Raw genomic sequence first — 19606 nt, 5'->3', positions numbered from 1 at the left:
GGTGCGGGTAGTGTTTGTTGATGGTGGCGGCGCGGCGGTGTGGTGGTGGTGGGGTGGTCGCGGTGGCTATGGAGGAGAGGGAGGGGGGAGAGTATGGAGACGGAACATTGGGGAGGGGGGAGGGGAAAATGTGACGCGAGGTGGGTAGGGTTTTCGCGTCAGGGGGTTGATGAATTCAAATCCATGCGGACGCGTCGCTCACGCGAGAGCGTGGATGAGGCAAAAGTGCAATGACGCGAACGCGTGGAGAGCAGATAATGAAAATGACGCGTACGCGTGTCTCACGCGTACGCGTCGGCTAGAATTGTGCTAAACGCATGATTCCAGCGTCGTTTTGGCGCAACTCTCTGTTTCAATTTGGGGGCCAAAAATTTTCACGCGTCGCCCACGCCCATGTGTGGTGTGTGTAAGTGAAAATGACGCGTACGCGTCGTTGACGCGTGCGCATGGCCCAAATCATGCCTAACGCATACCAGCCGCACGATTCCAGCCCAACTTTCTGGGCGTTGGATGGCGACGTCAATTTGGAGTCGACGCCCATGCGTGGCCCATGCACCCGCGTGGTATGGCATTTTTTTTTGAATATGCAGAATGAAAAATGTGTATGCTGATGCGGATGTTATGAATGATACTAGGGAAAATAAAATAAAATGAAACTAAAAACAAACAAAACAAAATAAAATTAAAATTGAAAAGGAACAATGATACCATGGTGGGTTGTCTCCCACCTAGTACTTTTAGTTAAAGTCCTTAAGTTTGACATTTGAAGAGCTCCTTGTTATGGTGGCTTGTGCTTGAATTCATCTAGAAATCTCCACCAACGTTTGCAATTCCAATAGCCTCCGGGGTCCCAAACTAGGCACGTAAAGCCTTCGAGCAAGTTAAAGCAGGTGTTCAGGTCCCAAGGGTGTTGATTATCAGAATGAATTCCAGGATCCCAAACGTTGCCTTTGTACCTGTCTTCTTGTTGACCATCTTCGTTCCAACCGAGTGATAAGTAATTTGAACTCTCACTGAGATACCCAAACATCTTCCGAGACCCATTCAATCGAGCTCTATACCAATCCTTGCACTTCCAATTGGAGCGTGGAATCGTATTGAACCTTGGGTGCCAACTCCTATTACTAACCATCTCCCGCTCACTCTTAAAGCCACAAAGAGCTCTAAGCTGGCCATCGGTTTCAAGCAAACTATATTCAAGTGGAAAGGTAAAGATAAAGGCTAAGGATTTTACCCACTTGAGGTTTGTATTGGGTGGTAATGGCCTTGGGAGAGGTGTTTCCAGTGGTATTTCAAGCTCCACTTCCTTGTACTCCGCTGTGAATTCTTCCATTTTCTGACAAACCTCTTCAACTGCAACCACGTCTTGATCAAAGTCTTTGATTTCTTCCTCATCACTCAAGTCATAAGTTGGAGGTTGGGAAAAATCTACCTCCACATCATCTTCATATTTGCTTGGGGAAGATTCTTCAATCTCAAAGAACTCAATTGCGGATGCAAGTTCATTCTTAGGAGAGCTTAGTTCATGATCATTATTACCAAGGAAACTCACTTCTTGATCTGTTCCGTCCAGTTCTTCATAAGATACATGCTTTGGGGGTTGTGCACTATCCTCATTAGCATTAATTGCAAATTTCTTGGCGGAATTCTCTACAATTCTTAATTCCCATGGAGGTTCAGCGTCTCCTAAGTCTTCAACCAATTCTTCTTCCTTGATAATTTCAGCTTCCTCTACTTGTTCCAGTACAAAGTCATGCTCCGTACTATCCACCTGAGTTTCCAGTGTCTCCTTCATACTATGTTCTTCATTAGATTCTCCACATGAAGCCATGGGAGTTCCTTGAACGTCCGAACGTCGGGAAGCTAATTGGTTTATCACTTGTTCTAGTTAATGAATGGTTGCATGAAATTGATCTACTGTTGCCTTGAGGCAAGCCTGTGATTCTTGGGTCGATGGATATGGACATGGTGCATATAGAAGTGGTGGTTCTTGGGAGTAATTGGATTGGAACTGGGGTGGATAAATGTTAGGGTCATATGGTGGTGAATGGTTGTAGTTGGATTGTGAGTATGGTGGTTCAAAGCTATGTTGAGGAGGTGGTTTATGGGCGTATGATGGGGCTTGTTGGTAACCACAAGGGGGTCCACCATGTCTATCATCTTGGTATGCACCTCGGAATGGCTCTTGACCATAGTAATTTGGTGGAGGTGGTTTGTCACGAAGGGGTCCACCATAACTATTGTCTTGGTATGTATCGTAGAATGGTTGTTGTCCATGGTATCTTGGAAGGTGTTGTTGCCGAAAGGGTTGATCAGATCCTCATGGCTCCTTCCATCTTTGATTGTTTTGACCTTGATACATGTTCCTGTTATAGCTTCCATTTCTTTCAACAACATTAGAACCAAACCTAAAGCCAGATGGGTGAGAACTCATAGTAGCTAATAAAAATTAAAAACAAAAATAGAAATAATTAAGCAAAAGAAAATATTTACAATAACCAATAATAAAGCACACAATTGCAATTCCCCGGCAACGGCGCCATTTTGACGGTCGGATTCTTGCTAGTAAAGAATCTCATAAAAATAATAACACTGTAAGTATAGTTTCTAAACCAACAGAGAATCCTTTCGTACAAAAGTTTGGTTGTCACAAGTAACAAAACCCAATAAAATTTATAACCGAAGTATTTAAACCTCGGGTTGTCTCTTAAGGAATTGCAGGGAAGTATGATTTATTATTGGTTATGGGAAAAGTATATTTTTGGGTTTTTGAAATAGGGAACAAGGAAATAAATTGGCAAGAAAGTAAATTAATAACTAGAAAAACTCTTGGCAAGGTATGAGAACTGGAAATCCCATCCTAGTTATCCTTATCAGGTGTGATGAGAATTGTTTATTGCTCCCACTTAGTTAACCTTACTAAATAAAGGAAAGTCAAGTGGACTAATCAACTTGATTCCTCAAGTCCTAGTCAACTCCTATGGAAATACTAGCTTTAGAGGGATCCAAATTAATCAGCAAATTCCAATTTTCAATCAACAGCTGAGTTTGACAACTCAAGTGTCACCAATTACTCAACCAGAGCCAAAAGGAGAAAAATTCAAATTATTTATATCATAAACAGAATAAAGCAATCTTAAATCTAAAATACCTCAATTTATATTAAATAGAAAATCAAATTAAACATAGAAATCCCTAAACCAAATTGGCAACATCAAGTAATCAACTAAAGTAATAGAATGAATAAAAGTAGAAGAGAAACTAAAGTAAAGGAACATTGAACCTGGAATGAAGAAATAACCATAAACTAAGAGAAATCCTAATCCTAAAAACCTAAGAGAGAGGAGAGAGCCTCTCTCTCTAGAGAACTACATCTAAAACCTAAAATTATGAATTTTCAATGTTGTCTGTCGAATGAATGATTTGATTCCCCCATTCTCCAGCCTCTATTCTGTGTTTCTGGGCTTGGATTTGGGTCGAAAAAGGGTCTAGAAATCGTTGAGGGCATTTTCTGCAATTTTCTGCACGTGGCGTCCGTCATACGTGCGTGTGGGTCACGCGTGCACGTCATTTGGAGATTTTTCTTGTCACGCGTACGCGTCAATCATGTGTACGCGTTGTTTGTGCTCTGTTCCAGGCACGCGTCCGTGTCGTCCATGCGTGCGCGTCGCTTGTGCTTTACGCTAGGCACGTGTCCGCGTTGTCCACGCGTGCGCGTCGTTGCCATTTTCTTCAAAACTCCATTTTGTGTGTTCCTTCCACTTTTGCACGTTTCCTTTCTGTCCTCTAAGCCATTCCTGCCCTATGAAGCCTGAAGATACTTAACACACAGATCACGGTATCGAATGGTAATAATGGATAATCAAAATTAATATTTTTAAGGCATAAGAAACATGTTTTCACATATATCATAGAATAAGAAAGGAATTGTAAAACCATGCAAATTATGTGAATAAGTGGGTGAAGAATTGGTAAAAACCACTCAATTAAGCACAAGATAAATCATAAAATAGTGGTTTATCACCTACATACCTAAGGTTTTCAATTCAACATAATGTCATAAATTTCAGTGTTGCTAGTTCACTTCAATCTCAATAAATACCATTTCACTAAGCAACTTGACTCCTTAAAAGTTAAAACTACCTTCTTTTTTTCTTCTTTCTTCTTTCTTCTTTTTGGGGAGTTGTTGGATACTTAACTACATTTATATTGCTAAAGTTTTTAAATGGGAGAAATGAAATTCACAGCTAAAAATTACTCACTAATCTTTGGCTATATTGTATGTAGATGTAGTAATTCTCAGTAAAAATAATAGAACTTAAAATATGACCATCCACAACTTTCTCCCATTGACCATTTAGTGACATACAAATCTTGATCAACAACCAAAACAACTAACAACCTATTTTCAAGGACTGATTCCAAACTTCTTCCTCTCAACTTCACAATTGCTTAAAACAATATACATCAATAAGGAAAAACTTGAACAAAAACTACTAGAAACTAGAAGTATAACATAGCATGATACAACAATAGCATGGCAATTAGGAAACGAAAAAACTCAGCTAAATTAATAACAACAGCAAAATTAATACTAACAACAGCATTCAACATTAAGCAAGAAAAATTATCCTTCAGCAACAAACAACACTTGATTTGATTTCCATTGTTAGCATTCAGCAACAATCATTACAAAACAGTAACAGGTAATCCCTAATCACACTAAACATGAAATCAATAAAGTTAAACATAAATTTTAATAATGATTTAATTTCTATTTTTAGCAGCAGCAAGAAAATTTGAACAAAAATTTTAGGAATTAAAAAAAAGAGAAACAGCACAAAATCAATTATTTGATTTTCCATTAATCCATTCAAAGTTTCACATTCAAAAATCAACAACAGGTCACATTTAAAAATCAACAACAGGGCATAAGAGGAAGAGAAGAATCGAAGAAGTGAAGGAAGTGCCGCTAACCTTCGACGGCGATATGGACGGCGCCCGGCGGGACGACAGCGAGTGGCGACACAGTGGCGAGTGGTGACACAGCGGCGAGCTGCTCCAAGTTCGAAAGAATCCAGGGAGGACGGGGACAGGGGGAAGGAGGATGCCGAACTACAAGAGAGGAAGCAGAGGTGCCGACATCATGGACGGCGGTGGCACTACGGAAGAATTGTTGCAGGGTGAACTTAGGGTTTTGGTAGGGTGAGTTTGACTTGGGTTCAGAGTTCAGGGGATAGTGAATTGGATTCATGAAATGGGGGGTGGGGTGGGTGCTAGGGGGAATGGGTGGGTGTTAGGGGGAAGCGGTGGGTTTAAAAAGTGGACCGGACCATTTTCCACGCCGATTTTCGGTTGAACCAGTTAGACCAGCTGGTCCGGCTGATTTTCTGAATATTGATTATTGTTATAAATTTATTTTGGTTAGTTAAAAAATTTAAAAAAACCGATTCACTTAAAACATCCAATAATATGACGACACGTAGGCGTCTTTACAAAAAGACATTTTCTGCAAATTTATGGGAGCATCTCCCTTTTCGCATAGTGTACGAAGACTAAACTAAATTAACAAAAAAAATATTTTATGCATTTCATTGGATGTGAGAACGGTTATTTATTTATTTTTTAATTGAAAAAGCTCATTCTCCCCCACCTCCAAAAAAGGCACTTTATTTTCTTGCATTTCACTTTCCATTCCAACTTTGGAACATTACACCATTTTTTAACGCATAACAAATTTTTTTAGCTGATAGATATAACAACCTTTTCTTTTATTTATTTTATTTTAATTTTTCGAAAATACACTTGATTTTTTAAAAAAATACTACTCATCCTTTAAATGTCATCTTTCACTTCTTTTTCTCTCCAAAAATAAAAACTTTTTATTTCATCGGAGAAATACAGTTGTCCAAAAGGATTTTTTATTTATATAAATAAATTAAATGAAATAATTACTGATTTCTGTAATTTGTAGCCTTTTTACAAAAATGCGTAACATGTCACGTTTCGTTTACAGAGTAAACGAAATATACATGTCTCGTGTCTGCAAGCGTATTTCGTTTACTGTGTAAACGAAATACACCTAAAATCAAGTCGTTTACTCTGTAAACGAAATGTGTGGAATAGTAATTCGTTTACTGTGTAAATGAAATACAATAGGACAAACTTGATCCAACTATACAAAGGTGTGCTACCCATTTTATTATTCACAACAAATTCACCTCCTCCGCCTAAACCTTTTCCAAACCATTCATAATATCTACTAGTAGTATATATTTGGTTGTGTGTGTGTATCCCAACTGCCTAATGAGGAATGGGGATAATGGGGTCGTGTTTGAGTGTGAGAATCGGGTGGGGAAGTGTCCCATACATCACGGAGTGTATATGAACCTGAGCCGGATCTTGAATGGTGATATGGTGGAGGAGGTAGGGGTGGGTCATGTGGTGCGTTGGCCTGACCTTGTGGAATATCACCATGATCCTCCTGACTCTCGTACTCGGCCTCCTCCTCGGACTCAACATCCATGCACAAACGATGAGGTCGAACCCTGTTGATACAAGCCTAAAGTGGGTTCGGAATTTATCTCAAAATAAGATCGGCGTTGCAAGTATAGTTCCAAACCCAACAATTGACCAATATCAAATTTCAATATGAAAATGTCACAATCAATACAAAATTAACCGGGAGTTTTAAGTCCCGGGTCGTCTTCATTAGGAGTTGCAATGAAATGTACAATTATTGGCTATGAGAGCAAATGCATGGGGAATTGGGGGTTGTGAATGCAAGCAAAAGAGAGCAAGTAATGTAAATAGCAAGAAAGCAAGTGATCATGCAAGAAATTAAAAGGGAAGTAATTAAAACAATGGAAATGGAAATTAAGTGCTAAAAGGAACTCTTGGTGAGAGTTGGGAAATTCGGGATTCCTATCCTAGTTATGGACCACAAACATGGCAATTGTGTGGAATCAATCCAAATTAGTCAATCATCCTTGAGAATTAGTCAAAAGGGTGTAATTAATCTCAATCCATAAGTCCTAGTCAACTCACTAATTAATTACTTAGTGAAAGACTAGCGTCAATGGAAACCAAACCAATTAAATATTCTCACACAATGCGGAATGGACATCCACAACTCAATTCCACCCAAACACCCAATTTCTCAACCAAAAGTGTGAAAACTAAACATGCAAGAAATTAAACATCAAAGCAATAAAATTCAAAGCAATTAAATGCAAGGTAAGGAAACTTCAAATGCAAGGAAACATCTTGGCAAGTAATTGAGAGCTAAGGCTACCTATCCTAGCCATTGACCACAAACACATGATGATTATGAAGAGTTAATCCTACTTACTTAACCCTACATCGAGGATAAGTCAAATAGGCATAGTTGATTTCAATCCCTAAGTCCTATGTCAACACTAAGAGGTCACATAGTGTCAAGGGAAACCAAATCAACTAACTACTCTAATATATCAAATAAGAATGGACATCAATGACTCAAGGGTCACCAAAGTCATCAATTCCAAGCCAAGAGTGTAGAAAAACTAAGTAAAAACTAAGCCAAGCATTTTATCAAACACTTGGTGTGCATGAAAATAAAATAATATTAAATTGCATTAAAAATAAAATCTAAAATACCAAATGCAAGAAAATAACAATGGCAACTAAAGAAAGCAATAAATGGCATGGAAACATAAATTTTCATTAATTAGAATTAAAATAACAAAAGTGTTCATAACATGAAAAATGCCATAAAAGAGAAAATAACAAAAGAGATGAAGAAGATAAAGACAAGAAAGCATAGAAACATAAATGAAACTACACTAAAACAAGAATTAAAGTGCTGAAATTAAAAGAAAACTAAGTTAAAAACCCCAATTCTAGAGAGAGGGGGGAGCTTCTCTCTCCAGAAACTAAGAGGAAACATCATAAAAGCTAAACATAATTGCCCCCCCATTCATTCAGCTTTCCTTTGGCCTCATATTGCTTCAGAAATGAGTTGGACTGGGTTCTAGAGGCTCAAAAATCACCCCTAGCGATTTGCAATTAATGAGCTGACGTAATTCGGGTCACGCGTACGCGTGGGTCACGCGTACGCGTCGCTCGCAATTCTTCCTTGTGCGTACGCACCGTTGCTGGAACTTCTAAACTCTATTTCTTCATGGTTTCTTCCCTTTTGTATGCTCTTTTCCTCGCTTCTTCAACCCATACTTGCCTTGGAAACCTGAAATTACTTAACAAATACATCAAGGCACCAAATGGGATTAAAGTGAATTAAAATTGACTAAATTTAGCACAAAAGAGCATGTTTTTTATATTTAAGCACAATTTAGGAAGAAATCTCAAAAGCATGCTATTTAGATGAATGAGTGTGGGTTTATGTAATGAAATTCACTCAAATCAAACCAAAAAATATCGTAAAATATGGACTCATCACCTGTCCGCATCACGGCGTCCATGTCCCCTAGGATCTCTCGCACCCCTATCCCTCCGAGTAGGTCTCCGCGTGTCGGCTGGGACCTGCCTAGCCCGCCTCCGACGGTCATGGACGCCTCAGGGTAGGTCAAAGATGTCTCTTGGTTTGCTCGTAGTAGGCTGAACATCCTCGGGTAACTCAACTAGCCGAGGGTCGTCGAGAACATCTGGCCCAGATAGGTGTGTCACACGACACGTCATCCTCCACCAATCCCAGTACTCCCGGGTCGGACGGTAATCTCTTTAGTTGACATTCGTATATAAAGTAATGTTATAAACGTATCTAAAGTGATGTTATTTATACCTCGCAGTCATCGGGAGCATGTAGACTGCTCTCTCTGGTGGACACCATCGAGGGAACCTCTGATAGATCCAAGACACCAATAGAGGAGTACACCCCATGATGTTCGTGGTCTGGCAGTGGGCTGCATGGCAAAGGGAATGGTACGTCCACGCCAGCACTACAGAATCCCATGAAAACCTGCGACACCTCTCAAAATCATCTAGAAGCGGCAACCATCTGAGATGAACAGTGTTGTTCGATTTATTAGTCAGTAAGTAGCCTCCAATCATTAGCATGATGTAGGACCTTGCATATTGTCGCAAGGTGTCCGGATCGTATGTATCCGGCGGCATCTGTCATAGGCGAACGCGCAACAATGTCACCTTTAGTGAGAAAGCCTCTCTCCTCTGACCCACCTGTTGGAAAATGACAGGTGGCCTGGCTCCGAGTAAACGCTCGATCAACTCTAAAGCCCCAGTATGGTAGTGGGTCTGGATGTCTCGAAAGCAACCACTGATGAGATCACCATCCGCTCACAATCTGAGGTGGTATGCGATGTCCTAAAGCGTGATCGTACACTCACCCCAAGGCACATGGAATGTGTGAGTCTCCGGTCGCCAGCACTCTACAAATGCTGTGATCATCATGTTGTCGAGCAAGAAGTCTCTCAGTGGGACAACGTCTCCGAAACCAGCCTCCCTCAGATACGGGAGAATGGCATCGGGTGGTGGGACTCTGTGGCTAACTCTCCGGGGCAGAAGTAGTCATCCCAACTGGTAAACAAATATATAAAATGTTTACATGAGGGCCTATCGTTCATTTAACTTTAAATTTAATATATAAAAATTTAATATATTCTTGCATATCTAATATGATATTTAATGAACAAATAAATACATTTATTAAACGGGACATAACATAATTAAATGTGTTCGTGTACTTAGTTTAAATTTCGGTGACATAAATGAGATTGGTAAATGATTTTCAATTTTATCATACATTATACCATGCAATAAAGTAGCCTACACCAACCGAATCCCTAACTCAAACTTCATCTAACATCCTACAAACACGTTCGACCTACTTACAAGTACATATTGCTATAACTAGAATCTATTTAGGCACTACTTCTACATTCAACTACGTATAGGGCTAACATGGCAACTTGTCTCAGGTACTATAAAAATAAATAATAAAATAAGTACTATAAAAATAAATAATAAAATAAAGAGCAATACCAACCTCAAAGTCCTCTGCCCCGGCGACATGCCACGTGGCGTTCAGCCTGTTAATGTCCGCATCGTCCGCTATAATGTTCAACTGATCTGCCGGTTTGGTCAAAGAAGGATAAAATGGACAAAAAAGGTAAGGTAAACAGTAACTATTGACTTCCTCATGCGCTGTGAATGAAAACCCTTAAATAGGCGTCTTCGAGCTTATTTCGTTTACAGAGTAAATGAATTGGCTTTAGCCGTATTTCGTTTACACTGTAAATGAAATAGAGGCGTTGCATAACACGTGTGTACACGTCATAGGACCACCGCTTTACACCCTTATTTCGTTTATACAGTAAATGAAATACGGCTAAAGCCAATTCGTTTACTCTGTAAATAAAATTTGACATTTTATGCATTTTCATAAAGCGCTACAAATTATAGAAATTGGTATTTATTATATTTAATTTATTTATATAAATAAAAAATCCTTCTCCAAAATTAACGACAAAAATTAAAAAAAAAGTGAGAGTTTCCTAATTAAATTACTAAAAAATAGTAAAGTAATAATAAACAGCAACTCAAATAAAAGGAGGGGTAAAAGGCATGAATCTAGGATAGAAAATTTAAACAAATGTGATAGAGCTACTGCAACAGATTTATGGATGTGCATATAACCTCCTCTGGCAATTGGTTCCTGTTTTTAAAAATCCATAGGTTTCTTGCTTTCCATGAATTTTAGTAAATAATTGCCACATGGTTCAACAATCGATCCCTTTCAGCCTGTCTCTCAAGCTTTTTTGTCAATTTCTGCCACCATTGAAAAAAATGATTGCTGATTAGATTAGGAAGATGCTGATAAAGTGGAATTCTTCTCCAAATCTCTTGCACTTTGGGGCATTTAATTAAACAGTGAGTGATGGATTCTGATTGCATGTGACATAGAGAACAACTTAGATTGGTATTTGAAAATTTGCTATGTATAAGCTCTAGGACGGAATACGATCATGGTGGCACTTTCAAAGGAAAATTTGTGCTCTCACTACAAGGTTTTTTTTATTTGCGGTAATTGTTTCTCTTATTTGTGGAGGTTTATAACTCCTATCAAATAGTTTGTGAAGGTTTCTAAAACTCCCAAAATTTGAGGTGCCACGAGGCCTTTTGTGGAGGTTTTTAAAAACCTCCACAATCTATTCAGTGGAGGGGGGAGGGTTTATGCATGTTTAGTGGGGGTTTTATATTAGACTTTTGTGGGAGTATTAAATCACTTTTGTGGCAGTTTAAAACCCCCACAAATTAATTTTTTAATTTAACAAAAATTAACTATTTTGTGAGATTTTCCAACCTCCACAAATCCTATGATTATTTATTTCTTTTTAATTTTAAATCATTCATTAATCTCATCTCTTTTACATACTCTCAAATTAGAAATTTATTTTCTAATATCAAAATTTAATAAATATAGATGCCATGGAGTATAGCACTGAAAAGTGTTCCTCCTGGATTTTCATTAATAATTTGTCCTTACTGATACAAATCAATAAAGCATTGATTCTTCGATTGAAGAATCAAAATCTAGAAGGAAAAATAAATAAATAACCATCAAAACTAAAAACCAAAATCAAAATTAATATGGGATAATACATATTTACACAAAACAAACAATAGTGTACAGTGTTACAAATTTACAATTTTCGCTCAAGGTTAACATGGATTACTAATTTTACAATATGGTTCAAAAGTGATGTATTACTTCACCTGTTTTCCAGCAATTTAAAGGCTATCTCAACCAGTGAGTGAATTGTTAGATTGTGCCTATTCAATCCAACAGTACCAGAGAAAAAATTGAAGCTTTCAAGCTCTGATGTGGTTTCTAATACACCTTCCAGCACCTTCTCCATTCCCATATGCTTGAAGGTATCTATATTTTCTGTTTTATCTTTCATCATCCAAATCACAAACTCTATGGCAAACCTCCTTATCCTCCAGCACCTTTGTTGCCAGATACTTGTGCTTCTTGAGAATATGTACTAATATACTTGCCAGTTCAACTTCAGTGATTCCAGCTTCTTGAAATACATAGTTTGATTCCTGAGAGGACATGAATGTGAAAACATTTGCTACTAATCCAACCATGACTTCTTGTAGCTTGTTTTATTTTGATTTGATTGCCAGAAGTATCTGCATAATTTAGCAATTTATTAAAATTCAATCTGCATAGAAACATAATATGAAGTTCATATTCTGATAACACAAGATCATAATGATGAGAGTAAAACTTACTGTTGGTGCTGCGACCGTAACAACCTTTAGCTGGTTGAAGCATTCTGATCCACTAAAGTAGAGATAACATTAAATTGGGTGTAAAATATCATTAATATACAAAGCAGAGATGACCAAAATCAAAGGAAGATATCATTTTGAATCAAGAATGGAAAAAAAATGTCACCAAAGTAGAGATAACACTCACATCTGACATTATGCCCAACCTAAGAATCTATAAATTCAGTCATGTCAAACCAAGTTCTTAGACATTCAGAATCTATAAATTGTATCAATCACAACTTTCGTTGACTTATTTTAACAACTAAGTTCTTACACTAGAGGCATGTATCCAAATGTTCCCACAAGACAAGTATGAAGTGATAAAGAGCTTCCAACTTTCCTAAGTTTAGTTAGCCCAAAATTTGCAACCTGGTGAATTTTCAAAATCTTATTAGACAGTTTTAATATTAGTCTCATCAGAAAAAAGAAAACAAAAATTGCAAAATAATGATTATTGCCAAGAATATTACAATAAACTAACCTTTTCACGGAAGTCTTTATATATTAATATGTTAGCAGGTTTCACATCATGGTGGATATAAACAGGAACAATGTGTTCACGTATATATTCAAGTCCTCTTGCTGAATCCAGAGCAATTTGCACCCTTGTTGACCATGCCAAAGGTTCTCTCCCTGGAATCATGTTACCAACATTGTCACTGGTATGATAGCAAAGATTAAATGTTGAATTTGCTACTTAAGAGCATAAGATCATAAACATGCTTAATTTTGGTACATAATATAATGTGTTATGACATGAAAATATGAATGTGTTCTCACCTGTACCATGCAAATATTGGCCTAAGTTTCCATTTTCAATGTATTCATACACAAGGAAAGAGATCCCTTGACGCAATATCCAATCAAATGCACCTAAATTGTTCAGAGTGAAGTTGAGATTCACTGAATGCCATAGAAACTCGACGTTTTGGTGTAGAAGAAAGTAGTTGCCAGATTCAAGTGATGAACATGTTTTAAGACCTTTAACTCTAAAAGAAACTCTGTTGATGCTTGAACATCCATCTTCTTGATTGTTGCTTTCTGCATAGAATAAAATTATGCAGATAAAGAACTAAATGGTTAAAGATAATTTATTTTTCCTTTTAATTCTATAAGATTATATAACATTATTAAAGATATAATTGGCTTGTTTTTACTTGGCCTCTCAATTTTGCAAAATAGACAGCTCCGAATCTACCCTGACCAATTTTGTTATCAGAGCTAAAGCAATTTTAATATTACAATGTTTCTCCATGTCATGCATTGGAGCTGCAGCAGAGGACAAAAATAGCAAGTCAATAATACCACAAAATTATGGGAAATTCCTATAAGTGTACTAGTATGGGAGATAAATTACAATGTTTCTTTCTCCACATCTTATCTCGGGAAGAATCTTGCAGTACCTGAGATGAGAAAACTCCAAGCTGTGTATAATACATATAGAAAATAATTACTTTGGATGCTCACTTTTTTAAAAATAAATAAATAAAAGAGCAAATTTGTTAAGATGAAGAGAAGTAAAGTACAAGGAACTTGGCGTGTAAGAAATTCTCCATAGTGATCTACTAGTTAATAATAGAAATATTTAAAGCTCCAAGTGTAAAATCCGGTCAAACCATAATTAATTAAATAATGAATTAAATAAGAGCGAATATGATTAGAAAATTTAGCAATTGGAATTTGGTAATCTAAATATGATATTTGGATTCAGTGAATTTTCTGAGTCAGAAAACATAGTTTTCTGCGTAAAAATGCGCAGAGAAATTTTAACCGGCAGTACCAACTGAGATCTGTCTGGTACTGCAACTGAGAAAATTGATTATAAGTAAATAAGGCTAAGAAATTGGGATTTATAATTAGGCCAAGTGAAAATATTTAAAATGCGATTTAAAGCTTTAATCTTGACAAAAATAAGTGAATCGGGCCCAAGTGGGTGCAAGATCCCAACATATATAAACAATAGTTATGAGCATTTTATCTCATTTACCCAAAAGAAAAGGGTTTGGGGCGCAGCTTGGTGAAGAGAGAAGGGAGGAGAAAACCTAGTCCTAGTTCCAACTTCACACCACCATAACTTGAGCTACAGAACTCCGATTGACAAGCCGTGACAATTAGATTCCAGCTAGTAAAGAATTTCATAGAAATAATCATGTTGTAAGTATAATTTCTAAACCAACAGAGAATCCTTTCGTACAAAAGTTTGGTTGTCACAAGTAACAAAACCCAATAAAATTTATAACCGAAGTATTTAAACCTCGGGTCGTCTCTTAAGGAATTACAGGGAAGTATGATTTATTATTGGTTATGGGAAAAGTATATTTTTGGGTTTTTGAAATAGGGAACAAGGAAATAAATTGGCAAGAAAGTAAATTAATAACTAGAAAAACTCTTGGCAAGGTATGAGAATTGGAAATCCCATCCTAGTTATCCTTATCAGGTGTGATGAGAATTGTTTATTGCTCCCACTTAGTTAACCCTTACGAAATAAAGGAAAGTCAAGTGGACTAATCAACTTGATTCCTCAAGTCCTAGTCAACTCCTATGGAAAGACTAGCTTTAGAGGGATCTAAATCAATCAGCAAATTCTAATTTTCAATCAACAGCTGAGTTTGATAACTCAAGTGTTACCAATTACTCAACCAAAGCCAAAAGGGGAAAAATCCAAATTATTTATATCATAAATAGAAGAAAATAATCATAAATCTGAAATACCTCAAATTATATTAAATAGAAAATCAAATTAAACATAGGAATCCATAAACTAAGTTGGCAACATCAAGTAATCAACTAAAGTAATAGAATGAATAAAAGTAGAAGAGAACATAAAGTAAAGGAACATTGAACCTGGAATAAAGAAACAACCATAAGCTAAGGGAAATCCTAATTCTAAAACCTAAGAAAGAGAGGAGAGAGCCTCTCTCCCTAAAAAACTACATCTAAAACCTAAAATTATGAATTATGAGAGATGTCCCTTGATTCCCCCATTCTCCAGCCTCTATTCTGTGTTTCTGGGCTTGGATTTGGGCCGAAAAGGGCCCAGAAATCGCTGGGGGCGACTTCTGCAATTTTCTACACGTGGCGTTCGTCACGCATGCGCGTCATTTGGAGATTTTCCTTGTCACGCGTACGCGTCAGTCACGCGTACGTGTCGCTGCCATTTTCTTCAAAACTCCATTTTCGCGCGTTCCTTCCACTTTTGCATGTTTCCTTTCTGTCCTCTAAGCCATTCATGCCCTATAAAGTCTGAAAATACTTAACACACAAATTACGGCATCGAATGGTAATAAATGATAATTAAAATTAACAGTTTTAAGGCTTAGGAAACATGTTTTCACATATATCACAGAATAAGGAAGGAATTATAAAACCATGAAAATAATGTGAATAAGTGGGTGAAGAATTGATAAAAAACACTCAATTGAACACAAGATGAATCATAAAATAGTGGTTTATCAAGCCGTTTGCGGCCACATGTCGCTCTTCTCATCCTCTACAATTCTATAAAATTTTTGTGGTGAGTATTCCATTCATCTCTGACTATTTTTCGTTTTTCCCCTCAAATTCGAGTTTGGTTATGGGTGTTGAGTAATCTTGTGATTTTAGTTGTTTAGGAGTGCTCTAGTATGAGCCATGAGTGATATTCATCACAAAATTCAACGGGTTAACGTAAAAAACCCTCCAACCCTTGTGATTTATAATTTTCATGAACCCTAGGTTGATGTATATATGTGAAATTGGTTGTGTTAGTATATTTGGTGATTTTGGTGCACAATTGGAAGATTGATATTGCTTGAGGAGCTTTGGTGAAGCTTGGAGCTAAGGGTTGGTGGAGACTTCCAAAAAGGAGCTCAATTAATTTGGCTACAAGAGGTACCGTGTGGTGTGATGAGAATTCCTAGGCTAGATGCCCCTAGGAATAAGTTTGGATTGTGTGAATGGTTGGTATTAATATGCGTAGTTGATATGTAATGTAAATTAATGATTGGGTTGAGAATTGTGTGAATTTGTATGTATGGTGTGTTGAGAATTTGATGAATTGAATAATTATTATTGGTTTGTGGACTATGCATTTAAATTGTGAATTTGGGCTGGAGGCCGTGAATTTTGGGCCGGAGGCCAGAAAGAGGTATGGAAGGTAAGTTGGTATGTGTATTGTGTGATTGTATAAGAGATTGGATGGATTTAGATTTTGAAGGTGTGAATAATTAGTTTGGTTATTGAATAATAAGGTTTGAGGAATTGAGGTGTGGAAGTTGATAGTGTTTGGGTGAAATTGTGTAGAGGATGTAGGTTTAGTTTGGATAAGTGTAATTATGTGAATGTTATTAGGTTGTGGTCATTTGGATGAGCGGAAATGAATTTGGCTTGTGAACATTAGAAAAATTGGTGATTTCTAGTTTTGGGGTAAAAAACTTATTTTTGACCAACTTTGGCGGTCCGTAACTCGGTCCACGGAGTTCGAAATTCTTCAAGAATGGATTTTTATGAAATCTTATTTAAAGATCTTCCCAACGGTTCAAAAATAGTTGAAAAAGAAATTTTTTAGAAGAAGTTATGTGTGGTGAAAGTTTGAGGTTTGAAAATAAAATTCTGCAGCTTTTTAACTTAGTAAAATTTTTGGCAGATTGTACACCCACGCGTAAGCGTGGCCGACGCGCACGGGTCGCTATCGAATATTCACTACTCCACGCGTGCGCCTGGCCAACGCATACGCGTCGGTGTGCTGGTTCAAGTGCCCAGCCAAAGTTCCCGAGAGTTGTGCGGTTTAGCTTGTTTAGGTGATCTCTAGTAGCGAGTAAATGTTGGATTTTACCCTTGTGTTTAGTTGTTTTGTGTATCTTAGGTTTTGTTTTTGGTATGTATATGTGATATTAGATTGAGTTTTGGTGTTTGTTGGAGTTGGTTGAGGCTTTGGATCAAGCTTGGTGGTTTCGTTTTGGTGTTTGGTGTGTTTGGAAATCGGTCAAGGTATGGTTTCGGTTTCCTTTATGTAATATGTAATGTTCATGAATACTTAGGCTAATGGCCCATAGGATAGGACTGAATTGGATGTATGGTTGTTTGAATTAATATTGTGGTGTATGCATGTTGATAGGGATTGAAGAAATTGTATATGTTGAAGTAAGGTTGATGTTAATTGATGATTGATATTGATTATTGTGGTTAATGATGATTGTTGGAAATTATTGGTGTTAATGAAATATTATGATGTGAGTTGATGTTGATAAGAGTGTATGTTGATAATGAATGCTGATATTGATGTTATTTGATGATTATTGTTGAAGGATGGGAGTTTTATAAGGGTTTGTAGTGATTGTTGAAGTTATTGATGGTTGATGATGATTATGAGTGTTTATGATGGTTATGGACGTTGATGATTATTTTTTATTATTGGTTATTGTGGTTCATGTTGAAATTAAGTGAGTGAGGTAGTTTGATGACTTGAATAGATTGGATGATGATAATGGAATAAAGGAATTGGCACTTGTAGCCTTGATTAATGTGAGAATTTGAATGGTGGTATTAAGGGAATGAGATGTGATATTATGTTTGATTTTTGAGTTGTGGAATGGTTTAGAAGGTTTTGTGAGTGAAAAAATGGTTGAAGTAGTGTTTGTATGAATTTTGGGTTGTTTTGGTATGGTTGATATGTGATTGATTGGTATTAGATTGAAGTTTGGTTAAAATTGAGGTTATGTGGTTTTTGAGTAAAAATGGATTTTTGGTGAACTTTGACAGATCATAACTTGTGCCTTAGTTTTCAAAAAAGTGTTGAAACTTGTTTAGAATTAAAGATTATTGAAAAGTCTTCAAATTGATATAGAGTTTGTAAAATTTGGAATTTTGTAGAGGAAGTTATGATCATTCAAAGTTGGTGTTAAAAATCTGAAATTCTGTAAAGTTGCAGAATTTCAGGATTTTTGATATGTGCGCACGCACAGCCTTGTGCGCACGCACAACCCTGCGAAAATGTTATTCTGTGCGTACGCACAGATCTGTGCATATGCACAGGCAGGGGAAAGGGCTTTGGTAGCAGCGCTAGCATAAGTTGTGCACGCGCACATCAATAAAGAATTACGACCTGTGCGGATGCACACCCCTGTGCACACGCACAAGTCGAGAAGGGACGTCTGTTAGGGGCGCTCGCACAGCTTGTGCGAGTGAACAGACTTTATAACTTTTAGTACCTATGCGTACGCACACCCCTGTGCGTACGCACACTTTCAAAATCTTCCTGGGCGTGTGCACGCACACCCCTGTGCGGACGCACACGCCCTGTTTCACAAATTTAACTTTGTTTTCAACTATTTCACCTTCCCGGCAAGGTTGTAAGCTTCTATAACACCATTTTAAGACTCTTTGACTTATTTTCGGGTACTAGAATATGGAAAAAAGTCCTAGGGGGTTTGATTTGGGTTTTTCTCTGAAAAGCTAGCAAACGGAGGTTTAGGTTTCTGGTGTATTGTAAAAGAGTTAGTTGAGAGGGAAGGAAGAGTGGTGCACATGATGATTGTTGACAATGAATTGGGAAATCGATGAACTAATGAGCCCAGAAGGGAAGTAATGAATTGATGATGGTTATGATGAGTTGAAGATTCCAAGAGGAATGATGATCTTGTTGAATAATGAGAGTGTGCGAGGCACTATATCCTTAGGTTAAGCATGAGATGAGCAGGGTATTATGTCCCTGGGATTGAACTATGATTGATAATCTTTTCTGCTGCAAGAGTGTGCCAGGCACTATATCCTTGGGTTATGCATGCAAGTGTGCCCGACACTATATCCGTGGGTGAATAGCGTGTGCCCGGCACTATATCCGTGGGTCAATAGAGTGTGCCTGACACTATATTCGTGGGTGCGGCAGAAAAGCGTCATCCGAAAGGATGTGTCGGGTTGGCATTTATGGACCGACAAGTGATATCACGAGCCAATAGGATAGGCATTCATCATATGCATCTTTTATGTGCTTGTTTGCTTTGATTACGTGAGTTTGCCTAATTGTATAACATGTCTATTTGCTTACTTGAACTACTTGCTTTATATGCTTCTACCTGTGTTTTATTTGCTTGCATTAATTGTGATTTGTCTGGTGCTGAGGAGGTTAGGTAGGCGGTGGCGATGGGATCGCACGGAGGTTAGGTTGGCGAAGGCTGTGGGATACAACGGCGTAATTAGTATTAGTTAGAAATCCCCTAAGTTTAGATAACCCTGGTTTATGGTTTAAGTTCTTTATGTATTATGTTATTTTGTTCTAAGCTTGAATATCCGTATGTGATGTGAAGTTCTAGGATTGCCTTCGGCGTCCCGG

General features: G+C 37.5%; 1 pseudogene; it reads right to left on the bottom strand.

The window, feature by feature from the left end:
• Positions 1-11757: 11757 nt before the first annotated feature.
• LOC107648130 (lysM domain receptor-like kinase 3) lies at positions 11758-13320 on the bottom strand (annotated as a pseudogene).
• Between the last annotated feature and the right edge of the window lie 6286 nt (positions 13321-19606).

This window comes from Arachis ipaensis, chromosome B6, assembly GCF_059453495.1.
Source record: "Arachis ipaensis isolate K30076 ecotype BB chromosome B6, ASM5945349v1, whole genome shotgun sequence".
Classification (NCBI taxonomy): Eukaryota; Viridiplantae; Streptophyta; class Magnoliopsida; order Fabales; family Fabaceae; genus Arachis; species Arachis ipaensis.
Note: the sequence above shows the minus strand (reverse complement) of the source record. Positions and strands in the feature narration are given on the sequence as shown.